Source organism: Canis aureus, chromosome 31 (genome assembly GCF_053574225.1).
Source record: "Canis aureus isolate CA01 chromosome 31, VMU_Caureus_v.1.0, whole genome shotgun sequence".
In the NCBI taxonomy this organism is placed as follows: Eukaryota; Metazoa; Chordata; class Mammalia; order Carnivora; family Canidae; genus Canis; species Canis aureus.
In genome coordinates, this window is record NC_135641.1 from 11,146,696 (window position 1) to 11,173,539 (window position 26,844).

The 26,844-nt window shown below is 41.4% G+C and overlaps 1 long non-coding RNA gene across 2 annotated transcripts; it reads left to right on the plus strand.

Moving 5' to 3' along the window:
- The first annotated feature begins 2,296 nt into the window (after positions 1-2,296).
- Positions 2,297-22,287, plus strand: LOC144302348 (uncharacterized). Of its 2 annotated transcripts, XR_013369202.1 has the most exons (4): positions 2,297-2,419; positions 11,083-11,563; positions 18,106-18,241; positions 19,045-22,287. It is a non-coding gene; the product is annotated as an uncharacterized LOC144302348 (long non-coding RNA). The 2 variants fall into 2 exon arrangements; XR_013369203.1 differs by lacking the exon at positions 11,083-11,563 and having other exon boundaries at positions 2,298-2,419.
- Positions 22,288-26,844: the final 4,557 nt, after the last annotated feature.

The following is a 26,844-nucleotide window of genomic DNA, read 5'->3' on the forward strand; positions in this document are numbered from 1 at the left end:
TTCAAGGGCCCACAATGAGCATCCAAGCCCATTAACGTCATCCAGAATCAGAGTGTACTTTAGTCCTCTCATCACCGTGACAAGTTCAAGGGCATTCTCCACACTTTGTGATAATAATAATTAATAATAATAATCTTTGTCTATGATCCAATAAATATAAGCTCCAAAACATGTAGAAAAGCATGTCACCCAGTAATAAACATAATTGCAGAGTAAGCCTGTCCTGAATAACATGATTACCATATTCAGTTACAAGTTGTTTCTTCCATCCCACGATCCCCAAAACTCCCCTTTTTTTCTCTTAACTCATAAACAAAAGAGAAGAGGAAAAAATAGTATTTCCCTGAGTAATGTTCTTTCTTCCCATTTAGAAGCAGCCACATGGTTGCCCACAGAGGTTCCTCCAGGCCTTCAGGGGTATCAATTAATTCAGCAACCAGGCAAAGTTTTCCTTGAGAATTGTTACGTAATAGTGAATGAACAGTGACTGTCCTCACAAGGGCAGCCTGGAGTTTCAGTCAAAGCAGATGCTGACAGCTCCGGACTTATCAGAGACTCAAGTGCAATCAAAATTCAGAAAATCAGAATCAAGACAATCCCACAATTCACGTTCAGCCCTTCCTTGGCTCTGAAGACTGCCTGGAATCTTCCATTCACCCTCAGCTTGGCCCCACCCCGGCCCTTTCTTTTCCTGAAGTTCATTCAGATCCCTTGGCTCCGATCTTCAAACGTGGAGGAGAAAAAAAAAAGAACTTGTAAGTATCTTCAGTGCCTTGCAATTACTTTGGGAAGTTCTGCTCTGGCCCCAATGGTTCACTAATGAACCTCCCAGCTGCTTTCACTGGGGCTGGCCTCTGCAAAGGCCAGTGTGAGCCCTCAAAGACATTGTTATTCTAACATACCCCAGTAAGCCAGGAAACTGGAACAAAATTGCTGCATAACCGCTGCCTCCTGACTCTGCTGGCCCTGAAATCTTGTCTTTACAATTTCTGTGATGATGGTGGTGGACCTGCAAGGTCTGGTTCGTAAAACCAAATGTGTGCAAGTGAGGCTAGCAGGAAGATTTTTAAGAAATGAAGGTTGATATTTGCTCTTCCAAATAGTTAATAATTAATTAGATATGCTGTTTCGATCTTAGGCCTTCTTATGCCAAAAAGGAATAATAAAGCTTCAAACTTGATAGAGCATCTGCACACACAGCAAACAGGCCTGCCCACCCTCCAAGCTTTGAAAGACCGCCCAGGGAGCCGTGAAGTCTGACTCCTCCGTAGGGGAGGAGGTAGGTCTCAAGAACCGCAGGATCCAAAAAACAGAAAGCAGGTGGTGTTAGCTGCTTGTTGTCTAAAATTTAAAACTGCAAAGTAGGATTAACATTAGGGATAAATCAGAATAGCGGAGTAAATCGCCTTACTGCTTTAGAAGAAAACCCAGTGAAACTCACATTTGGTTCACCCACTTGTTTCCCAGCTCCAGAGGCCACACTGAGAAGACTACACAGGCTTATAAGGTGTGCAGAGAATTTTGATTGCACAGTAGGAGAAAGATATTGAAACTCTGCTGCAGGGATTCTGGAGCTGCCCCAAACACAGCAAAGCTGCTGGAAAGAAGGATCTATTTGGAATTCCAGAGGCCCTGGAGAGACTCAAAGGCTGTTAATCTGATGCAATTTGAAGGACATGCAAACAGATTAGGCAAAAAACTCCCTCCCTGGAGGAACTGAGGACCGGCTCCAGTGTGCAGTGGGAGGAGCCAGGTGGGGCTGGGCTTCCCAGAGGCGGGAGAGCCCCAGAGGGACTATTAGGGCCAGAAACCCAAATTCCTGCTTTGCTGTGTTATATGGGCCAAATTATTTGACTGCTCTGAGCATCTATGCCCTTGCCTTAAAATGGGTAAGAAACCTACCATACTAGGTTGATGTAGAATTAAAATAGGAATGACTATCTCAGATGCCCAGCACTTGGTAGTGGTCAATAAATATTAACCTCTTCCTGAGATCTGCTTCCTTAGCATATGCCTCTATTGCCCAAACGAATGCTTTATTAAATCATACAACAAAGACACTAGAAATGCTTGATGTTTGAGAAAGAACTTAGTGTACATTTTATATTCTCTTTGGTAAATTGAATGAGCATATTGGTATGTAAGGATATGTAAACCTAGGTTTCTCTAAAGATTCGGAATTACATAGTTAATTGAAGGGAATGCACCAGCCAACCACTCCTCCTGGTTTTTTTTTTGTCTTCGGGTGCCCAGTTCTGGGCTTTTGTCCTAAGAGCCCTCAATTTAATTACTCAGCACGGAGCTCAGAGAAGCCATGTGGCTCCAGCTCCGGGGAAAGGTGGCTTCCTGAGACATGGAGATGGCAATGCCTCTCCTATTCTTTCACTTGTCCAGGCACAGGGGCTGGGGGCATGAACAGGTAAGTATGGGTGAACTGGGGATGCAACAGGGCTCCCTGGTAGAGACTAACCTGTTCAATCACAGTTCACAGTTCAATCCTCTCTCTTAAGGATAATACAGAAAGGAATGTGGTTATTAGAATAGGCATTTGAAAAAATAATAATAATCTGAATGATAATTAACACTTATTGACTGCTGAGTACCTGCCAGGCCTTGTTTTAAGCACTTTAAATATATTAATTGACACCATCTGCCCAACCCAATGGAGGTACCAGTTATCATCCTCATTTTAGAGACTAGGAAATCAGGCCCAAGGGAGGGTCAGTGAATCGTTCAAGATCCCAGAGAAACAGCAAGTATCTGGATTCAAGGCCATCCAGCTCCTGAGTCTGCAGTCTTGACTGTGTATTTGTTTCATTGATTGCTATCCTACGGATCGTTTGCACAATTATCTTGCTCAGAGGAAAGCCCATTCTTAATCCCCAGCTTAAACTCTTAGATTTATTTGTTCAGTGTTGGTGCAGGGTATTAAATAACTAGAGTAGTCTCAGCAAAAGCAATTATGACTTCATTTGAAATTCAAGTATATTAAGCATTGTTGATTTTATTTTCAAGTGAAATAACCTTTCGGTTAGGTTTATGAGTCTTTATGTTTTTGGCAATTTGTTCCATGGCAAAGAAATCCCATTGAAGTTATTCACGGTGTGCTACCAAGGAAAAACTATTATTTTCATTAATTGTCTCAGGTCATAAAGTGTAACCACCACTCATTCTCTGGATACCTCCAGAGAGTCAGAAACAGAGGGTAGGCTTCTGGTTAAAGCAAAGCCTTTTGGATGCCTACTTAACTGTGATTTTAGGAGCACAGGGAAGCTGTAGAAGAGAACTATAATAGAAATGAAACAGCACAGATAATATCAACAGCCAGTCATTCATTAAGCGGCTCTCACTATATCTGAGCCTGCTGCTTGCACTCACCTGTGGTGACTCAAGCTGCCCTAAGGAAGGTTTGATTCATACCCCAGTCCTATGATTATCTTATAATCTTACAGAATTCTAAAAGTCACCCCCATTTTACTTAAAGGGAAACACATGGATGGTCCCCAGACATGTGACAGCTTGACTTAACATTTTTCGACTTCACAACTGTGTAGAAGCAATAGGCATCCAGTAGAAACTGTTCTTTGAATTTGAGATTTGGATCTGTTCCCAAGCCAGTGATACACAGTCTGAGCCTCTCTAATGATGCCGGGCAGCGGCGACAGATCTCATGTATCGCGATGGTGAGGGTCATCAACCTGTACACTTGACAACCAATCTCAACCCATACAATCAAGCTACTTGTCACTTTTGGTACAGTATTTAATGAATTGCATGAGATAGTCAACACTTTGTTATAAAATAGGCTTTGTGTTAGATGACTCTGCCCAACTACAGACCCATGTAAGTGTTCTCAGAACATTTAAGGTAGCCTGGGCTAAGCCGTGATGTTCTATGGGTCAGGTATATTGAATGCATTTAAAAAAGAATATTTCCAGTACAATTAACATACAGTGTTATATTAGTGTCAGGTGTACAATATAGTGATTCAGCAGCTCTATACATTAGCATTCCTCATGGTAAAGAAACTCTTAGTCCTCTTCTTCTGTTTCCCCCCATTCCCGCCCCTCCCCCTTCCCAGCTGGTAACCATGACTTTTTTCCTCCATAGTTAAGCTTTTTTTTTTTTTGGTTGGTCTCTTTCTTCTTTGTTCATTTGTTTTGTTTCTTAAATTCCACATATGAGTGAGATCATATGGTATATGTCTTTTGCTGACTTATTTCATTCAGCATTATACCTTCTAGATGCATTCATGTTGTTGCAAATGGCAAGATTTTGTCCTCTTTTATTATGGCTGAGTAATATTCTGATCATTCACATATTATATACGCTCATTCATATATGTGCATATGTATGTGCATATGCCACTTCTTTTTTATCCATTCATCTGTATGTGGACACATGGACTGGTTCCAAAATTTAACTGCTATAAATAATGCTGTGATGAACATAGGGGTACATCTATTTTTTGATCAGTGTTTCCATATTCTTTCGGTAAATATCCAGGAGTGGAATTACTGGATCCTATGGTAATTTTATTTTTAATTTTTGGAGGGCCCTCCATACTGTTTTCCACAGTGGCTGTACCAGTTTGCATTCCCACCAGCAGTGCATGAGAATTACGTTTTCTCCACATCCCCTAGTTGTTTCCTGGATTTTTTATTTTAGCCATTCTGACAGGTGTGAGGTGATGTCTCATTGTGGTTCTGATTTGCATCTCTCTGGTGATGAGTGGTGTTGAACATCTTTTCATATATCTGTAGACCATCTGTATGCCTTCTGTGGAGAAAGGTCTATTCATGTCTTCTACTCATTAATAATTAGATTACTTGTTTTTTTGTGTGTGTTTAGTTGTATAAGTTGTTTATATATTTTGTGTACTAACCCTTTTCCAGAGATATCATTTGCAAATATCTTCTCCCATTCAGTAGGTTATCTTTTAGTTTTGTTGTTTCCTTTGCTGTGCAGAAGCTTTTTAATTTGATGAAGTCCCAATAGTTTATTTTTGCTTTTGTTTCCCTTGCCGCAGGAGACATAGCTAGAAAAATTTTGCTCGCTGATGTCAAAGAAATTACTGCCTGTGCTCCCTTCTAGAAATTTTATGGTTTCAGGTGTCACATTTAGGTCTAATTCATTCTGAGTTTATTTTTGTGTGTGGTGTAAGAAAGTAGTCCAGTTTCTTTCTCTTTTTTTTAAAAGATTTTATTTATTCATGAGAAACACACAGAGAGAGGCAGAGACACAGGCAGAGGGAGAAGCAGGCTCCTTGGAGGGAAGTTGATGTGGCACTTGATCCCAGACCCAGGATCACACCCTGAGCTGAAGGCAGATGCTCAACCGCTGAGCCACCCAGGTGTCCCGAAAGTGGTCCAGTTTTATCCTTTGACATGTATCTGTCAGTTTTCCCAACATCATTTGTTGGAGAGTCTTTTTCCCTTTGGATATTCTTTCCTGCTTTGTTGAAGCGTAATCAACTATATAATCTTGGATTTATTTTCAAGCTTTCTATTGTGTTCTATTGATCTAGGTGTCTAATTTTGTGCTGATACCATACAGTTTTAATACAGCTTTTTAAAAAAATATTTTATTTTTAAGTAATCTCTACACCCAGTGGGGGCTCCAGCTTACAATTCTGAAATCAAAAGTCACATGCTCTACTGACTGAGTCAACCAGATGCCCCTAATTATGACAGCTTTGTAATATAACTTGAAGTCTGGAATTGTGATGCCTCCAGCTTTAGTTTTTTTTTTTTTTTTTCAAAATTGCTTTGGCTGTTCAGGGTCTTTTCTGATTCCATACAAATTTTAGGATTGATTGTTCTAGTTCTATGAAAATGCTAGTGGTTATTTTGATAGGGATTACATTAAATGTATAGATTGCTTTGGGGAATATAGACATTTTAATAATACTTATTCTTCCAATCCCTGAGCATGCAATGTCTTTCCATTTTATGTGTCATCCTCAAGTACTTTCATCAGTGTTTTATAGTTTTCAGAGTTCAAATCTTTCACCTCTTTGGTTAAGTTTATTCCTAGGTATTTTATTATTTTTGGTGCAATTGTAGATAGGAGTTTTTTCTTAATTTCTCTTTTTGCTGCTTCAATATTAGTATTTAGAAATACAATGGATTTCTATTCATTGATTTTTGTATCCTGTGATTTTCCTGAATTCATGTATTAGTTCTAGCAGTTTTTTGGTAGAGTCTTTAGGATTTTCTATCTACAGTATTTTGTAGTCTGCAAATAATAAAAGTTTTACTTCTTCTTTACCAATTTATATGTCTTATTTCTTTTTGTTGTCTGATCCCTGTGGCTAGGACTTCCACTATGTTTAATAAAAGTGGTAAGAATGGACATCCTTGTCTTGTTCCTGACCTTGATGTATGTATTGAGTATGATGTTAGCTGTAGGTTTTTCATATACAGCCTTTATTACATTGAGATATGTTCCCTCTAAGCCTACTTTGTTGAGAATTTTTATAATGAATGGATATTATACTTCATCAAATTTTTTTCTGCATCTATTAAAATAATCATAGATTTTTTATCCTTTCTTTTATTGATGTGCTGTATCATGTTGATTGATTTGCAAATATTGAACCACCTTGCATCCCTGGAATAAATCCCACTTGGTCATGGTGAATGTTTTTTTAATGTATTGTTGGATTGGGTTTGCTAGTATTTTGTTGAGGATTTTGTGGTTGTTTTTTGAGGATTTTTGCATTTATGTTCATCAGAAATATTGACCTACAGTTCTATTTTTTTGTAGTGTCTTTACCTGGTTTTGCCTTGTAAAATAATCTTGGAAGTTTTTCTTGCTCTTCCATTTTTTGGAATAATTTGAGAAGAATAGGTATTAACTCTTCTTTAACTATTTGGTAGAATTCCCCTGTGAAGTCGTGTGGTCGTGGACTTTTGTTGGGAGTTTTTTTTTTTATTACTGATTCAATTTCATTGCTGGTCATCAGTCTTCAAATTTGTTATTTCTTCCTGCTTCAAATTTGGTAGGTTATATGTTTCTAGGAATTCATCCATTTCTTGTAGGTTGTCGACTTTGTTGGCATATAATTTTTCATAATATTCTCTTATAATCCTTGTATTTCTGCAGGATTGCTTTTATTTCTCTGTTTCATTTCCAGTTTTGTTTATTTGTGTGCTCCCTTTCTTTCTCTCTCTTTGATGAGTCTGGCTAAAGGTTTATCAATTTTGTTGAACTTTTCAAAGGACTAGCTTCTGGTTTCATTCATCTGTTCTATTGTTTCTTTTTAAATTTTCTCTATCATTTATTTCTGTTCTAATTTTTATTTCTTTCCTTCTACCAGTTTTGGGATTTGTTTGTTTTTCTTTTTCTAGCTTCTTTAAGTAGGGTTAGGTTGTTTGTTTGAGATTTTTCATGCTTCTTGGAGTAGGCCTGTATTGCTATAAACTTCCCTCTTAGAACAACTTTTGCAGCATCCCAAAGATTTTGGACCACTGGGTTTTCATTTTCATTTTTTAAATTTATTTTCTTCTTTGATTTCTTGGTTGACTCATTTCTTGTTTGAAAGCATGTTATTTAACCTCTATGTATTTGTATTATATCCAGATTTTTTCCTGTGGTTGGTTCTAGTTTCATACATTGTAGTATAAAGAGATGCATGGATATGATTTCTATCTTTCTAAATTTGTTGAGACTGGTTTTATGGACTAATATGTGGTCTATTCTGGAAAACATTCCATGTGCACTTGAAAAGAATGTGTGTTATGCTGTTGAGATAGAATGTTCTGAATATATCTGTCAAATGCTTCTGGTGCAGTGTGTCATTCAGTCAGTTTCTTTGTTGATTTTCTGTTTGGGTGATCTATCCATTGCTGTAAATGGGATGTTATCATCTCCCACTATTATGGTATTGCTATCAATTACTTCTTTTATATTTGTTATTAGCTACTTTATGTATTTGGGTGCTCCCATGTTAGATGCATAAATATTTACAATTATTATTTCTTCTTTTCGGATTGTTCCCTTTAAGATTACATAGTGTCCTTCTTTGTGTCTCATTACAGTCTTTATTTTAAAGTCTATTTTGTCTGGTATAAGTATTAATACTCTAGCTTTCTTTTCACATCCATTTTCACGGTAAGTACTTTCCCATCCCTTCATTTTCAATCTGCATGCCTTTTTAGGTCTGAAATGAGTTCCTCAAAAGTGGCACAGAAATGAGTCTTGCCTTTTTACCATTCTGTCACCCTTTATCTTTTAATTGGAGCATTTAGTCCATGTACATTCAAAGTAATTGTTAATAGATAGGTACTTATTAACATTTTCTTACCTATTTTATGGTGCTTTTTCTAGTTCTTCTCTGTCTTTTTATTCCCTTGCTTTCTTTTCTCAGTGTACTGGCTTTCTTTAATGATATGATTGGATTCCTTTCTCTATTACGTTTTTTTTTTTTATTTGAGGTTATCATTAGGTTTGTATATGACATCTTCTGCATATAACAGTCTATAGTAAGTTGATGGTTTCTTATGTTTGAACCCATTCTTTATTCCCCTCTCCTCACCCCATGGTTTGGGTATACAGTCCCTGTGTTTTTAGTGAGCCAGTCAGGGGCTGTCTAGGGCTTGAGCTGAATCAGACCGGATGTTTGCCAGAGATGCAGTAGCACCAAACTTCAGGGCACTTTCCTTGTCTTGTTCCACGTGGAGCTTTCATTAGTGGGCAGGGCCTGTTGTTGAACCAGATGTCTGCCTCCAGCCTATGGAACCATAGCCAAACTGGTGTGTGTGTGATTTTTTTTCCCTCTCCTCAGGGCAGGAGTCAACTTTAGAGGTACTGGTTCCTGCCAGGGCTGCTTGCACACTGCCAGGTTTGTGGTTTTGGTTTGGATGGGTTCTAGCCAAGGGCATCTTGGAGGGGACAGGTCTACAGGAGAATACATGGGCAGGGTATACAATGCCGACAAGGTCTACACTGATCCATTGTGGAATGGGACCTGCAGTTGTGCTGGAAAAATTCCTGCTGATGCCCATGGGGTTGGAGGGATGAGTCAATAGAAGTACATGAAGGCAGGGTGTGCTGTTAGCAAGCTAGGTGGAGAGAGTTGAGACTACGCTGGTTCCTACAGATGTCTGTGTTCCAGGTTGGGTGTGGAGGGAGGGAAATGGCATCTACTAGCTCTTTTGTTCTTGGAGAGGTCTCCCAAAGATCCCTGCTCCTCCACCACATGTTCTGAGATTAGTAAACAAATATCCCTTCCATATGCCCCAGGCATTTTTCAAACTGCTGTCTCTATATTGTATCTCCGCTCAGCAGGGCTGTTTACTATGGTGTCTCTTTAAGACTAGGGACTCAGTTTCCTATTGCCTTCCTAGATTTCCCAGAACTGAGCCTATTGATTTTTAAAGTTCCATGTGTTAATACCCAATGGTTTTTAGAACTCATGAAGTTAGGCCCCTCTTGTTTTCAAAGCTAAATCATATCAGGATTTGTCTTTCCCATGTAGGTCCCCCATGCCTGGGATGACTGGTGTGGGGACCTGTTCCTTTCCCATCCCATGCCTGCTGTGTCCCTCCCTTCCAAGGACAGTCTCTAGGGTCTGCTTAGCTCCTAATGGAGTCTCTACCCTTCCTCTTTTCTTTAATATGGCTTCTTCTCTACATTTAGCTGTGGAGTCTGTTCTGACAGTCTCTGGGTCATTTTCTACACTGATGTGAGTGTTACCTAGTTGTATCCATGGAACAGGGTGAGGCTGGGATCCTTCTTCTCTGCCATCATCCCTGGAAGTCCATATTGAGTGCATTTTGGTTTACCAGAACATAATCCCATCAGATGGAGCAAGATCTGTATGGTCATATAGCTTTGGTAAAGGACTGGATGTCATCATTTACTTGTAGGATTACCACAGGCAAGCCAGATGATGTCTTAGCCTCCACCTACTGCCCCCCACAGATGGCCACATTGAAAGTCCCTATGATTGCACATGCAATGTGTGAAAGATTTCGAATTGAAGTAAACATTGCTAAGAGTCATTCAAAATCAGGATACGGAGGAAGCAGGTCCCATGCACTTCTGTTTCAATTTTCAGAACACCATGAACTTTTGAATTTTGTCAATTGTAACTTGTCAGCTGCAACTCTGTCACCTCCTGGAACACATCCTTCTAGTTTGGACTAAAATAGAGATAATGTAACACCTGTCAGCTAAATAGCCAATCATGTATTAATGAATATAACTCTGTTAGCACTCATCACAATTTTTCCAACAGAATTTACTGACCTTGTGGTTTTTGCTGTTATAAGCCTGAACCCCCCACTGAGCTCCCAATTCATAATTCAGAGCATACTTTAGATTTTGGTAGATTCTGTGTCTCCCAATTGCAATCCCAAAGACCCCAAATAAATACTTTTGGCAGCTTTGCAGCCTGTCTTCCTGATAGTTACATGAAACAATGCAGTTCCTGCCACAAGGTGGTCAATAAACAAGAGGCCTTTTTGATGTCTGGAATGCACTAAAAAATGATTAGGCCAAGTGTTACTTAGATTTTATCTAAACCCAGGTGTCCCTTTCCTAGTAGTTCTGTGGAATAAAAACACCAATTTTGGGAGTACCTGGGTGGCTCAGTGGTTGAGCTTCTGCCTTCAGCTCAGGGAGTGATCCTGGGGCCCTGGGATTGAGTCCCACATCATGTCCTCCCTCTGCCTATGTCTCTGCCTCTCTCTCTCTCTCTCTCTCTCTCTCTCTCACATGAATGAATAAATAAAATCTTTAAAACAAAACAAAACAGAAATTTTTAGTGACTCTTGCTAGTTTATTTTTTTCTGATTCAAATGTATTCTTATCAGGAGCCACAGAATTACAATCTAATTTTCTGAAATCTCAAGACTATATTAGGTAATTAAATTAAAAAAAAGAAATTGGAAAAATGAGGGAAAAAAAAATTTAAAACAAGATAAGAAAACAGCATTTAGTTATTAACATTAAAGAACCTTCCAGATTGGAAAAACCATCATGTAATATAGTCACAACAGAAGATGATAAGCTGAATCTACCCCAAACGACTTCATATTTTGATGTGTTCTTATTTGTTTTTTGCCTGCCTTCTAGGTAACCCTTAACTGTGGCATTTAGAACACCTGGATGCAATTATCACCGGTGTCAATCTACATATGCAGAGGAAAGAAACAATTTTCATCCTTCCTGGAATTTGTATAATTAGTCCACAGTAATTATTTAAAAAAAAAATTTGATGCTGAAAGTCTTTTCTCCCCTACATTTTTATGTTGACACTATTGTAAGAGCATCATTACTGGTATTTAGGATGCGAATAATTGAACAAAGTTCTGTATACTTAAGAGATGGTCAGCATAACCTCTTGGTATCTTCTAAGGCCATTCTGTTTTGAGTGGGTATCCATCTACTCCAGCTCTTGGCTGCAAAACCACAGGAAAGAGTGAGAGAGGCCACCGTGCTCACGGCTGTCAGCAGGACAGGATTCTGTCCTCTGGAAGTACAAAGCGATCACCTAAGATACTCAGTTTATTGGCTGGAAAACTGAAGCCCAATCAGACAGCTGGTGTGAAGACAGGTCTGAAACCTGGTTTTTCCCATTGCCCTCCCTAACCTCCCCTTTCTCGCCTCCCTAGGCAACCAGTCATTTGTCTTCTGTCTATACAGTTTTGACCATTAAGAACATGTCATACACGTGAAAAGGATAGTTATTCAGACACGTGAATGGTTATTATTTGAGGCCCTCTGTCCACTAGGGTTGCTCTCACATTTCATGTTGTAATCTAACCTCCCAACTAATGTTTTCCACATGGCAGTTGCTAATATAAAAACTTGAGGTTTATCTGTTTACTATTTTCATCTTTCATCTGATGAATTCTGTTTCATTTGGGAAGTATTATCTGAGTTTCTCACTGAGCCAGGCTCTCCACTGGTCCCAGAGACACGTGGATCATGGAGCTGGGTGCCCCTGCCAGAAGCTTACATTCTAGAAAGGATGCCATGGACACAATGAAGCGTTCACCATGGCTCAGTGCTTCACAATCCTTATGTCTGTTAGGTCATCCTGCATGTGCCAAAATCCTGATAAAAGGAACTTCAGGAAAAACATTTGAGTGAAGATAAATTTCATTCATCATTCATTCTAATTATTTTGGACTTTTTAGTTAAATGCATATTTTACTTTTAAAGAGGGGACACAGGACAAAAATGACAAAATAGAACATACTTTTATTATAGTGATTGTTAGCTTTTGATGGGTAGGAATAAAGGATAAGTGAATTAAGTTTTTCTAGAAGGTATTATCACTGATTCATTATGCAAATATTTATTAAATGCTTACTAGGTGATGTGTGCAGGCCACAGGGCCCTGTGCTTACTTAGCAGGGGTCCTCATGCTTGATTTAATGCTCTGCCATCACTGTCTTAAAACTATTAATTCTCAACAAGGGTCTCTGCATTTTCATTTTGCTCTGGGCCTTGTGTATTATGAAGCAGAATCTTACAAGGTATCAGGCACCCTGCTGGACTTGGAGGGCCTTTCACGGTTAAACATAGTTCCATCTTTGAAAGATAGCATCTCTCCTGTTTGCTTATTTGTGCTTTCTGACCTCTGATGAATCCAAATTGCTTTCATAAAAACAATTGTTTTGAACCTAAAATACTTATTCTTTGTAGATAAAATACACTTTGACTTTAAAATAGTCAACAATGTAATTTTAGTAAATTAAGAATGCAAGATACATGCTAATAATCCCTTTTCTCTTGTTGCATAATGCATATTACACATTTATTATATATTGTAGTTTTTAGAGGCAAGACTTAAGTCCTAAGATAATTCTGGTGGGTTTTTTTTCCCCTGGAAAATTCCTTGTAGATGTTTTCTTCTTCTTTATAATTCAAAAGAATAACACAGAATCTGTCAAAGACGTTTTCTTTTCGTCATTTTTTTCTCAGGAATGCCGTGATCCCCTTTAACTATGCATACATAGATCTGTTTCAGTTCAGAACTCTTTCTCACCCTCTCCACACACACATTTAATGAGAAGAGTTACAATTCACATGCCACACAACTCACCTATTTGTAATGGACAATTTAATATATTTTTTAGCATAGTTGCTGAGTTGTGCAACCATGAGCACAATCTAATTTTAGCATGTTTTTAGCACTCCAAAGAAATCTTGTTCCCATTCCTTCCCTCAATCGTCCCCCCAACCTCAGCCCTAAACAACCACTAACTTACTCTCTATACTTGCCTATTCTGGACATTTTATATGAATGGAATCATTTGATGTATATGGTCTTCCTGACTTTTGTGACTGGGTCTTACCATGTTTTCAAGGTCCATCCACGTTCTAGCATTTATTAGCACTTCATTCCTTTATGATGCCAAATAATATTATGGATATACCATGTTTTTTTATTCATTTATCAGTTGAGGATCATTGGATGGTTTCTACTTTTTAGGTACTATGAATAATATTGCCATGAACATTTATATAAAAGTTTTCATGTAGACGTATGTTTTCATTTCTCTTGAACGTAGGGGGTAGGAGTAAAATGCTGGGTCCTGGAGTGACACTGTGTTTAACATTTTAAGGAACTGCCAAGCTGGTTTCCACAGTGGCTGCCCATTTTTTGCATTCCTACCGGCAGGTCCTAAGGGTTCCCACTTCTCCACTTCCTCGCCAACTCTTGTTATTATCGGCCTTGTAGAGGGAGGCCATCCTAATGGGTACAGCAGTAGCTCATTTTGGTTTTGACTTGCATTTCCCCAGTGATTAATTATGTTGAGAATCTTTTCATGTGCTTATTGGTCATTTGTATATGAAATATTTATTTGAGTTCATTACCCCTTTAAAAATTGAAGTTATTTATCTTTTTTTGCGCATCATATTAGATCTTTAAAATTTTTGTTTATATTTCATTTCTGCTGTTGTCTTTGGGATCACCAGCTATCTGGACCTTGACCTTCTCCTTAGGTTGCTGATACTATTTGAGAGGTTCTTCTGGACACTGCTGTGCACCATTCCCATTTTCAGAGGGAAGTTTCTTCATGTGGCACTTTTCCATGGGCCTCATTTATTTCTGCAGGCAAGAGTTAGTATTTACTAACAGACAGGGGATACTTGGCCTGGCTTTCTGTCTAAATGAGAGACACCACAGTTCACAACTCAGAGCTATCCTTGTGCACCCAAGTCCCGCTCCATGAGGCTGTGTCTCATCATCTCACCAAAGTTGCTCCTGTCATCACTCCTGCCCATTCTCCTTGTCTCTGGGCTTCTCCTCTTCACCTTTTGCCAGGTCATCCACTCTGGTCACCTGCAAATACCTGTGACCTAGGGCCTGTGATGTCTCCCACTGAGTGCCGGTGACAGACATGGGAAATGACTCCACAGCAAGGAAGGTCTACAAGACATTCTCTGTGACATGGAATGAACCTCAGCCTGCCTTAAAGTTAATGTGACATCCCAAAGATTTGGCCATTAGACTATCTGTCTGCATTAATGTCTTATTATTAGTTTTCTGGTGTCTGTAAAGGTATTTGGGGGAAATGTTTAGAGAGAGGTGCTAGGTAGGAATGTATTAAACTCTCAATTCAAAATGTAAAGCACATCTTGGTGGTAAGATACGATACAGGCCGCTAGGAGTTTTAAAAAATTTATAGCCTATTTTGTTTCCTATGGCTATGCCAAAGCAAAGGGCCTTCATCATTGGCTGTCCCCTCTACCGTGGGACAGTCATACATGTTGGGGCAGTTTTTTAATGAGGTCCCTCTGGTCCTTTGAGAGTTAATCATCTTCAGTGGAGTAAGAGAAAGACCTGCTCTAGCTTTTTGGGGAATACTGTTGTAATGAATTGCTAATCAGAAGTCATGTTTGCTAAGTACTGGGTGAAGGTTTTACATCTTTGAAGCCAATCCTTTGGTGCACTAGTCATGCTGACAAGCCCAGAATTAGAAACCACACCTCTTTAAATGTGGTGGCTTCAGAACCATTTTCCAGCTCCTAAACAAATGTGCTGTCAGTTCCAAGAGGCCACTCTTTCCTGATGGATAATTCTTGGGTCATTTGCTGCCACTGGTAACTGAACTGTGGCAGCCTATCTCATTCCTCCACCGGCAGGCAAATTGAGTGGTTATGGGAGAGATGAGCGTTCCTCTTCTGAGAGCACGTGCTGTCTATTCAGCATTAGTTTAAGCTGTATAGCCAGAGTCCAAGTAACACATCTTCATCGGCAGAGAAGGGAGCTGGGAGATGTACTTCCCATCTTCTGGAGCAGATTGATTTGCAGATTTGTTCTCCAGCCCAGGCTTTCTGTCACCAGCATCTCTTTCCCACTCCATGTAGGAGATGAAGAGTCTATCTCATAAATGTGTGTATTATGCTCCACCAGGGGCCACTAGATGAAAGCAGAAAGGGTTCAGATATTGGGGCGGAATCCCAACCTCATGATTCATGCAACAAACATGGGTAGGTTGCTCTTCTTGGTCATGGACTCTGAGATGGAAATTTGTGCCTAGGACGTTTATTGTGGACTGTTTTGGGGATTGACACCTATGAGACAGACAGGGAGGAGGCAGGATTGTACAGAGGGAGAAGCTCAGCTGCAATGCAGTCCTCAGAAGGTCCTTGACAGACCCTGTAGGAAGCTGTAAAGAGAGGATGATTCTTCAAGTTGTCCTGAGTTGGGGAGAGGAAGCCATGACTTTATTCTCTCTTACTGATCATTCACGAGATGTGACTGCCCTTGGAAGGAGGCATTTTCTTGGCCCAAACAATCTCCAAAGAGGATTAACAATGGAGAGCTGTCTGCTTGGCAGTATGCCCAGAAGCTGGGGAAAGTCATCACCAAGGAGGAGTCTGGATGGCACTAGGCAGCAACCACTCTGCCACGTGACCTTGGGAAGTTCTGTGTCTCCTCACAGCCTCAGTGTCTTTATTGATAATGGGATGATTATAATGTCTATCTCATAGAATGGTGGACAGACATTATAAATGACTGAATGACTTAGCTCAGTAAGTACAGAATCCTTCCCCAACATTGACACTGGAAAATGAAAAATCAGATATCCTGGTGTAGATCCTGCCAATTCTCTCCTTGTAAGGATAGATTCTTAACTGTAAATTACTTCTCTGGCCACCAAAACCTTGTCATGCATTGAAGTTCATTCTCTAGTAATACTTTCTGGCTCTTTCTCCTGGGGTGGAGTGTGTGTGGGGGGGGGTGGGGGTGGGGTGGGGCGGGGATGCTGCCTTTTATGTGAACTCCCTGTATTAGTTTCTTATGGCTGCTCTAACATATTACCACAAGCTTGGGGGCTTGAAATAATACACATTTATTCCATTGAAGTTCTGGAGGTCAGAAGACCATAAGGAGTTTTATGGGGCTAAAGTCAAGGTGTCAATTGGGCCAATTCCTTCCAGAGACTCCAGGGGAGAATCCATTCCTGGCATTTTCTGTCTTACAGAGGACATTCTTATTCCCTGGCTCATGTCTCCTTTCATTTGCCTTCCAGTGTCACCACGTTGCTTTCTTCTCCTCTTGTTGTTAAATATTTATCTGCCTTCCTTTTACAAAGACACTTATTATTTCCTGTCAGCCCAGCCCACCTAGATAACCCAGAATAACTTTTCTATCTCAAGATCCTTGATCACACCTACAAAGTCTACTTTGCCATGGAGGGTGACATTCATGGGACCCAGGATCAGGACCTGGCTATCTTTGGGGCCACAATCCAGCCTGCCACCCTCCCCTAGCTCTTTCTCTATTTTTTAAAACAGATGGTAATTTGCCCAAATTGGTCTGTGGGCTTTAGGAGGATAAAAAAGCTCATCTGGGCTATGCCTTCAGGACAAGCAAATGTCACACACATAAGATGCTCCAAAAACACAACGTTAAATCCCAAACTTATTATCCCTTCTTCAAAGCAGCAACTCCTCATGAAAACTATCAAGCTAACAAGGGCTCCTGTGTCTGAGAGGCTAAGATAAAAGGTGTTTTTTTGTTTTGTTTTGTTTTGTCTTGCGATTATTGTTTTTGTTTCTGTTTTGCCACCCTAGGAGAGTTGTTCGGGCCGTTGGCAGTTTTTCTGTGCAGGGCCCTGAATTTGAGGTCAGAAACAATGCCACCATCAGTGAGTAGGGAGCTCATTTGCATGTCGTCGAATCATTGAACCAGTGTGGATTTGCAGCAAATCTTTGCTGACACCACTCCTATTTCCACATACTATTTTACATACCTGGATCCTAGTTTCTCTCTTTGCTTAGCTTAGTATAGAGTAGAATTGTTAAAAAACAATTTAAAGAAAAATCAGGTCATTTCATTAGCCCTTCCTTAATTTAAAGTCTGAAGGACTGAAGCAGTGGCTTTCTCTCCTCTGATTTGTAGCCAGAATCCCTGACTTAGTGGTATTTACCTGGTGGACACTTATTAAACAGAGAAAAATGTAAATCAAGGAAAGAATAAATTATCAAAAACATTATTTCGAAGAGGAAAAAAAATTCTTTCAAAAAAGAAAGGCAGGATTATTTTGACAAAATAATTTAGATCCTTCTGAAAACACAAGAGGTTCTGAATATTGGTCTTGGGCCCTGAGAGGCTCAAGGCAAACACTCAGTTGCTCAATTGACTGGTACAGTATAGGTACCGGGAGCCAGTAGCTCTGGGACTCCGGGTTTTGTTTGTTTGTTTGTTTTAACTTAGTCCTGGGGATTTAGGGCTCTTGCACTTCTGTGTGCTTTAGGAGCATGTGTTCCACTGCGATGAAGCAAGTTGTCAAATAAGAGGTCATTTGGTAGCTTTCCACATTTAAAGCACAGTTTGCTTTTCTACAGATGTCTTGGCAAAGACATATTTTGACTTGGGCCTTGGGTCCAGATAAGATTTGGATCTGAGGGCATCATATCTGAGTAGAGGGTACAAATGAGCAAAAGCCCAGGGGTGGAGGGCTGAAGGGAGCATGGGGGCCTAAGGAGGAAGGTTGAACCTCAAGAGAGGCCATTCTGATTGGAACACACAGCTCAGGTTAGGAGCTCTGAGGAAAGGGGACTTCAGACCACAGAGAGCATGGAATTCCAGAATGAGGAATGTGGTTGTTACTGAGGTGTGTTTGGCCTCAGCTCTGCCTGTTTGGAAGAGCACCTCATCCCCCAGCCCGGGATCCAATTGAAGGATAATTTGTCCTGCTCTGATGCTGGGGCTGCAGGAAGGCCCAGGACCCAGGATCTCGTCTTATCAACCCATCACCTTGGCAAGGTGAGCATCCAGAGGGGCAAAGGACCCCAGTAGCACCACTTAAGAGTTCTTGAATGGGTAGCTTTATTGATACTGGAGGTGGAAAGTAATTTTTCTACCGGGGTTGCTAAGTCAGGAGCTGGAATCTGGATGTGTAGCCAATGCAGCTGAGGATCAGGTGATTTTTCTATAAAATCCCGAATGCTCCGCAGGCCAGATAGACCGGATCGTCTTCCATGTGACAATGAAGGCCAGCTAACTGCTGATCCCGGTCCCTAAGGTCTGCCACACACAACTCCTCTCATCTCCCAGCACTGCAAGTATTCACCCCACCAACGCATATTAAGTACCTAGTGTCTACTAAGCACCGGGTCCTGCTCCCTGCTAATGGTCTTAGTAAGAAAAGAAACAGGCCACTTCTGCAGATGTTGGCAGGCTGGGGAGGAAAGATAGGACAAACCTCTAGCCAAGAGCCAAAAGAAACAAGTGGCAACACACAAACTCAGCTTTGCCAGGAGAGGTTTTGGATGGTAAATGCGTCAGCTAGAATGGCTCATCTAGCTGAATGCATTTTATCAAACCGAATGCAACGGATTATGGTTTAATTGGAATATTTTTGTGCCAGAGCATCCTTCTTTCTTTTTCCCAGGGATGCAGGAGGTAATTTCAGTCTCTGAAGCTAAAAATCAAACGTAAAAGTGAAACCCGTGAATTGCAAAGTAAAATGTAGTTAAGAGAAAGAGGGCGCTGGAGGCAGAGAGGAAGAAAGCAGCAGACTGGAGATTACGCGAGGGATATTTAATATTTAATATTCTGTCCTATAGGTTTAGCCTGAGTGTGAAGGCACAGGAGAGGTTTGCCTCAGTGGAGGGCAATCGCGCCGAGGCCTCTAAAGTCCATGGCAACAGGAATTCTGCCACTCCGGCTCCTGGTTTCTCAGGCCTGTCCCTGCTGGGAGAGGCCTCCTCGGTCTTCCACCTGCGTGGGCCTATCTGGTTAACCACCCAAGGCACAGCCCGTCTTCTGAAACAAAGAGCGCCAGCCAGCTGCCTCTGCTCTCCCTCGGCCTTGGAGGAAGCGCTGTGACAAAGCCCGCAGGACGCCAAGCAGGCTAACTTTGAAGATGAGCCTCCACTGGCTGCATTATGAGGCCAGCGACACTTATCAGACTGATAATCTAAAGATGCTTTTGCCCCTGGAGCAGTATCTCATTCCAGGGCAGCTGCACAGAGACCTTGGCACAGGCGTTTGGAGCCCTGCAGCCCAGCTAAGAGATGCACCAGCTAAGAGACACACCCCGGGCTGTGGCTTCTCCTGCAGACTGGAAGAGAATGGCCTCCAACAGGGAACAGACGCATTGTGTTTCTCCCACTAGAGAAGAAGCAATACTGAGCCTGCATACTGGCCTTGGAGGGGACACAATTAAACATCAGCAGATCTCAGATTCGAACTAAAACACAAAACTTTCAGAAGTCTGGAAAATCTTTTCTATGCCAAAATAACCAATACTTTTGTCTCGAAGGACTTAGAATCACAACCGGGGGCTGTTGAAAAAAAGAATAAAGAAAGCAGTTATGGCAAGCAGAAGTAGAAAACATTTTCCGCTCTGCAAATTGGAAGAGACGGAAGCCACATGTTACAGCTTTCACTTTTACCGGCTGCATGTGTGTAAAATACGGTGCTTCCTGCCGTGAAAATAGGGTAAACTCAACAAATTAGAAACTTTCTTGTGTGAATTCATTTAAAGTAGTTCTAAATTTCACCAATGTAATGTGTTAGTGGAAATGTTCCTTTATTTGAATGTGTTCTAAATTTGCACAAACAGGAGTACTTTATGAGAGACAAGTGCATGGTGGTCACGTTTATGCCTCTAATCCCTCGGAAACAGACCTCTTGTCCTTAGAGAAGAAGAGACCTCCAGTGGGGCTGGGAGTGTTTCCAATCGTGTGGCTCATAGTTGGAGTGGACGCTGGCGACCTGCTCTCAGCAGCTCCCAGAGCAAGGTTGGAAAAGAAACTCAGAACCCCACCTCCTTGGCAATTGTGTTCTCCAGTTCTGCCAAATTGATGCCCTGGTGGGAGACTCTGAATTGGACCTGACTTACGTGGAGGAGGCAAGGTGCTGCTTCCCTGCTTGTATGAGTTAGATGGTGGCTGGCGCCGCATAGATCTGGAGTCTGGGCGTCCTGGGGCAGGTGCCCGAGTCTGCAGGGGGCTGATTTGGTGGAAATGTGGTTCTACAAGGAGCGGCAGTGCAAACAATCCCTCGATTTACTATAGAAGAGGACAGTCTGGTGACCTGAGAGGTGCCTCTGGGAGCCCCACGAGGTGCCCCTGGGAGCCCCACTAGAGCCTGTTTCTCCCGTCTCCCTAATGACTTTGCAAATGTGCACGTCCTGGTATTCAGTCCCTTTGACTTAACCCTATCGGAGTGGGTGGTGTCGCCAGCAGCCAGACGCTGGGTGGAGCACTGGTGAAGAGCTGGTCAACAGTGGGTCCATGAAAGAAGTGTCATTCCTGGTGTACACACAGATTTCTTGGTACAGAGAAGGCCCCTTGTAAGAAGCACAGACCTTGTGTAAAGGTCCCCAGGCACATTGATTGGTGTGTCCGCAGTGAAACAGAAGCAGCTGACTGAGGATGGAGAGCTCCAGGCCTCTGCCGGAATAGCTTGGTTGGGGAGAAACACACCAGCCCTTCTTGGGAAGGCCTGCGGCAGGCCCAGCAGGTCCCCACAAGGAGAAATCCTCCTGCCGATGTGCTGTCAATGTGGGTTGGGATCTTCGTGGATTGCAAGAGGCTGGTTTACAGAGGCTGCCGTAACCTCTGTAAGCTAGACCTCGTATACGGAGATGCAAGCAGGAAGTTCTTCCTAAAGAAACTCGTGGCTGATTTAATGCTTTCTGCCACGAGAGCTGCCCAAAGTCAGGAATGCCCTCTTGGTAAAACACACTTTATAGCTTTCAGGAAGTCAGAGTACTTTTGGTAAGGGGTCACTTTTCCACCCCCGAGACTCGTTAATGATGGTGATTGCAAGTAGCTGAAGCAATATCCTAGAAATTACTATTAAATGTAGTTTTTTTTCTTTGCATGGGGAACAATTTCAAAGCATATGGTATGCGCTGGAGATCTAATTGGGGCAAGCACCCCCTGAACGCCTGTGTTAATCGCTATCTTGAGAATGTAGAGATCCGTCCTCCCTCTATGTTCCAATCAAGCAGAATGCTCAGAAGGACACGTTGTTCAGTGTTCAAGGTCAGGAGCTCCTGGGGTGGCCAACTCGGAGTGTCTCCCTTGTGACAAAGGTGCCCAAGGGGCAGGCCTTGATGTCCTCAACACGCTGGCCGTGCAAGGAGGAGAAGACCGCCGACAGTTTCTAGGCTAGCTTGCTGGGCTTTACAACCTCCCTGTGCTTCAAGCCCAGCGGCGGATATTTTATCCAGTCGGCCACTCCGGAGGCCTGTGCTTCAGTTCCCCAGTAAACCTGTGTATTTGTCGCTGTCTCCAGGGCTTTTATTTGGCCTCACCAGACCATCACCGACCCTTGGCTAAGTCTGCTAGGGCGGAGCTGCACATAAAGTACTTAAATATCTACGGCTGTAGCCACCACCTCATGTATTGTGAATCAGGGGAAGTTGTAATGAGACAAGGCTGCCAGGCTCTAGTTGTGGTCCTGAACCTATAGATGTGTGGTCTTGGGATGGTCATTCACTGGTGTAAGTCTCAGCACTTTTATTTGTAAACTGCCTGATGTACTAAAGTAACTAGAAAAAATAAAAAATAAAAAATAAAGTAACAAGAGCCCTTTCACCTGTAAAGCTGTACAATTTGTTACATGTGTACATGTGAAAACCCTTTGCCTTCTAAATATGCTTCTAAAAGTTTTAACCGGGATCCCTGGGTGGCGCAGCGGTTTGGCGCCTGCCTTTAGCTCAGGGCGCGATCCTGGAGACCTGGGATCGAATCCCACGTCGGGCTCCTGGTGCATGGAGCCTGCTTCTCCCTCTGCCTATGTCTCTGCCTCTCTCTCTGTGATTATCATAAATAAATAAAAGTTTTAACCCCTTGGATGGAAAAAAACATAACTTCATCAATATGGAAAAAATTGATCTTGTAGTGGAAAGCAGCAGTGCCTCTGGATTAAGACCTGAATTCAAGAACTATCTCTTCAGTGAACTGGCCAGGTGACCTGGGGCGGGTTACCTAAATTCTTCAAACCTTTAAAAAAAAAAACAAACAAGCGTGACATCTTTCTGTGCTGAGTAAATATAACATGGATGGGCAGTGTTGAAATTAATAAAGTTTATTAATGAGAAAATATCTCAAAAGAAGGAGAATATAAGTTACACATGGGTGGAGAGAATTTGTGAGGTACGACGGACAAAGCTTAGTGCCCAAAATATATTAGGAAGCAAATACAAAAGAAAAGAAAGAATGAATGAAGGAGGGAAAGAAAGAATAAGGTAGGAAAACTCAAAACAAACAAAAATCCAATTTAAAATACTAAATTTATCTATGAAGAAAATTATAATTGATAAACCTCCCAATACCTATATATAATTGTCTTATAATTAGCTTGGCACTTCTTAAAAAAATCAAAAGGAATTTTTGGTTTTCTTCTCAAAACGAAAACAATCTAGAAGATAAAAAAATGCAACTGACCCCATTACCCACTATAGAATGAAGACACTAGATGGATTATATATTTTTTAATAGGTCAATAATTTAGCATTTTCTGGTTAGAAAGAAATGGCCCATGCTTGTGCTTTTAATTAAGCTAATTAATATCACACAAAAAAGAGTTCATTCTGAAGCTGTTTCTTGTAAATAAAGATATTAAAAAGTGGGGAAATAAAAGAAAGAAGGAATGTAGGAAGAAGGGAAGGAGGGGAGGGAGAGAGAGCAAGGAAGAAAATCAATTGATAGAGGAAGAAACAGATGAAGACAAGTTACGTGTCCTGAATGGCCCAGGAAAATGCCAATCAAGGCCACCATGGGATGTCATTTTGCATCCACCTGGCTGGCAATAATTTTAAAATCTGAAAATACTAAGAGCTGAAGGGAATGTGGATCTACAAGATCTCTTACCCACTGAGACTGCAAGGTAGACACTGGTGCGCATGTTCTGGAAAATAGCCTGGCATCATCTCTGAAGCAGGACATTCACATACCTGGTATCCCAGCACACGCAATCCCATTGCCCAAGGGAACACCAGACACATGTACAGGAGAAGACATGTGTGAAAATGTCAACCAAAGAATGGACGGAGAAACTATCCACAGCGGAACATATTACAGACAGCAAAATGAATGAGCTACAGTTGCACACAACATCAAAGAATGTTAGCTACATGATACGAAATTTTAAAAAGTAAGTAACAAAAGTTTACATAAAGCTTACCTTCTTGGGGTAGCCCCGGTGGCCCAGCGGTTTAGAGCCGCCTGCAGCCCGGGGTGTGATCCTGGAGACCCAGGATCGAGTCCCACATCAGGCTCCCTGCATGGAGCCTGCTTCTCCCTCTGCCCGTGTCTCTGCCTCTCTCTCACTCTCCCTGAATGAATAAATAAATAAATCTTAAAAAAAAAAAGCTTACGTTCTTATGAGAGGAAAAGAGCTAAAATTAAATATAAAATATAAATTATATTAATATAAAAATATATTTATATAATATATTTAATATATATTTATATTTATATAAAATACAAATTATGTAAATTAAAAATATATATAGTATATATATATAAGCTATATATATATATATATATATATATAACTTTAGGAATACATGACATTGCAATAAAGCTACTAACAGGTAAGCAAGGGAAGAAAGACTAAACACAGAGTTCCGGCATGGTTATCCTGCATGGGGGGAAACTGAATGCCTGTGGATGTTACATAAAGATTGTAGTTAAAAATCTTAGCTTCTTGGGTGGTGGGGGGCAGGGAGTGTGGAATCATGGATGTTTATTACATTGTTGAACTAACTAAATATATGTTAACTAAATATATAGCAGAAGAAAAGCAAACCACGCGTGGCTAATGATGAGAGTGTGTCAAGAGGCAAAAATTATGATTCATCCAGTTCTTGCACCTGGAGTCCGAAAGCAGGAAATGCAAGTGTGGCCATGTACTGCCCCCGCCCCCTGCTGTGTGCACATCAGGTGTCCAATATCATTATTATTGCCACCGACCATGAAACCATGGCTGCTTTGGGCACGTGCACAACTCTGCCCAAACAGGTGATGTTAATTTTTTGATGACTTCCTGTCTTTTGTTGAAGTATGTTTTTTCTCCAAACTTAGGACTTCAGTTCACTAAGAGTAGTTTTCAAGAACCGCCGCCTACGTATACATGTTCTGAGGCTCTTCTAAGGGGTCTACATGCTGCAAGTTTTATTTTTTTTTCTTTTTTTTTTTTATTTATTTTTTATTGGTGTTCAATTTACTAACATACAGAATAACCCCCAGTGCCCGTCACCCATTCACTCCCACCCCCCGCCCTCCTCCCCTTCTACCACCCCTAGTTCGTTTCCCAGAGTTAGCAGTCTTTACGTTCTGTCTCCCTTTCTGATATTTCCCACACATTTCTTCTCCCTTCCCTTATATTCCCTTTCACTATTATTTATATTCCCCAAATGAATGAGAACATATAATGTTTGTCCTTCTCCGACTGACTTACTTCACTCAGCATAATACCCTCCAGTTCCATCCACGTTGAAGCAAATGGTGGGTATTTGTCATTTCTAATAGCTGAGTAATATTCCATTGTATACATAAACCACATCTTCTTTATCCATTCATCTTTTGTTGCAAGTTTTAGAGACAAGTACAGACCAGACACAGGCCATTACAGCTCATGTTGGCTGAGGAAGAACCTGCCCTTAAAATCTGACTCAAGAGGGGATGAGGAGCAGAGCAGCGCTAACTCCTTCCAGAGACTTGGATCACTACTTCCTTTCTGAAAAGAAATTTAAGACTTTATTTTTTTTTCATTTTCTTTTTTTAAGTAGGCTCCACACCCAACATGGAGCTTGAATTCACAACCCTGAGAACAAGAGTCACATGCTCTTTCAACTGAGCCAGCCAGATGCCCCAAGACTTTATTTTTCAGAGCAATTCTAGATTTACAACAAACCTGAGAGAGAGGTGCAGAGATTTCCCATCACCCCTGGCCTGCTCCCCACACACAGAGCCTTCCCCAGTATCAACATCCCTCACCAGGCTGATGTGTATTTTACTAAGGATCGACTACACTGGCAATCATCATCCCTCAGAGTTTATAGCTTACTGCAGGGCCTTATCTCCTGTCAAATAACCCTTAGAATCAAAAGCACCTCTTCCAAATCAATAGCTAGCCTGTTTGGGGGATGTCCCCATTCACAGTAAGAAGTGCTCCTAACTTGCACCCGGAGTCCGCTTACCACTATCTGATCCTTAGAACAATAGATCTTGTGGGATCTTTGACTTTAACACTTCTTTGAATGTAGACTTTGTGCGTGCAGCTAGGCATGGCACTGTGGGACCTGCGAGATGAATGCTCTCCTCCCTAATGTGGCCGAGAGTGGAGTGAGGGAGATGACCATGGAGGGCACACGTGGTCCTAAGTGGTGTTGAAACTCTCACCAGCCCTATTGTTTCCAACAGGAGGATTGCCGTACTTGGATGACCCACTCTTAGGGCCCATCCCACAGAGGCAGATGCGGGGTGCTGGCAGCTCCAAAGCAGGAACACCAGGCAGGGAGGTGGCGGCTCAGAAGTGCTGTGGGGAATACGTGGGGCAGGCTCAGACCAGAGCCCTGGGCTAGCCTCAGGCCATCTCTGCCTGGCCTTCTCTGCAGGGCATTCCGATGGGTTTTGGGTCTTGTTTACTTGTCTGTTTGTGGGTTTTTTTTGGTTTGGGTGAGGTTCACTGAGTTATAATTTGCATAATTAGACCCAATGCAGAGTGCATCTAGTAAAATTCACCCCTTGAAGTGTACAATTTTACGAATTTTTAGAAAAGCTTACAATCATCTAACTACCACCATAATGAAGATACAGAACAGTTCTATCCCCCCACAAGGGTCCCCTGTATAGTCTGTAACTGATCCGTTTTCTCCCTGTGTAGTTCTCTGTCTTTCTAGCATGTCGTGGAAGTGGAATCATACAGTATGTAGCTCTTTTGAGTGTGGCTTTCTTCACTTAATGTAATGCAATGGAGATGTAGCCATGGGGTTGCATGATTAGTAAATTCATTCCTTTTTTGTTACTGGGGCACCGTCCGCCATGTGGGAGGACCACAGTCTGTTTATCCATTCACCACCTGATGGGCATTTGGGTTTTTTCACATTGAAATTTTTGGCAGCTGGAAGTTAACTGCCATCATTCCTTCAACTAAGGGCTTGCATATAATGTCAGGTAATAAACTGTCACTTCTTGTCACTATCCAGGCCCTCATCTAATGCACAGGTAAGAGTTAGGGGCCAGTGGATTAGACATATTTACTGTTAACCAGACTCTAAGTGATGCTCTTATGTTATCTCCTTGAATCCTTACTACATCTTTATGATGCAGCTACTTTTTTTTAAAAAAGATTTTATTTATTCATGAGAGACAAAGAGAGAGAGGCAGAAACACAGGCAAAGG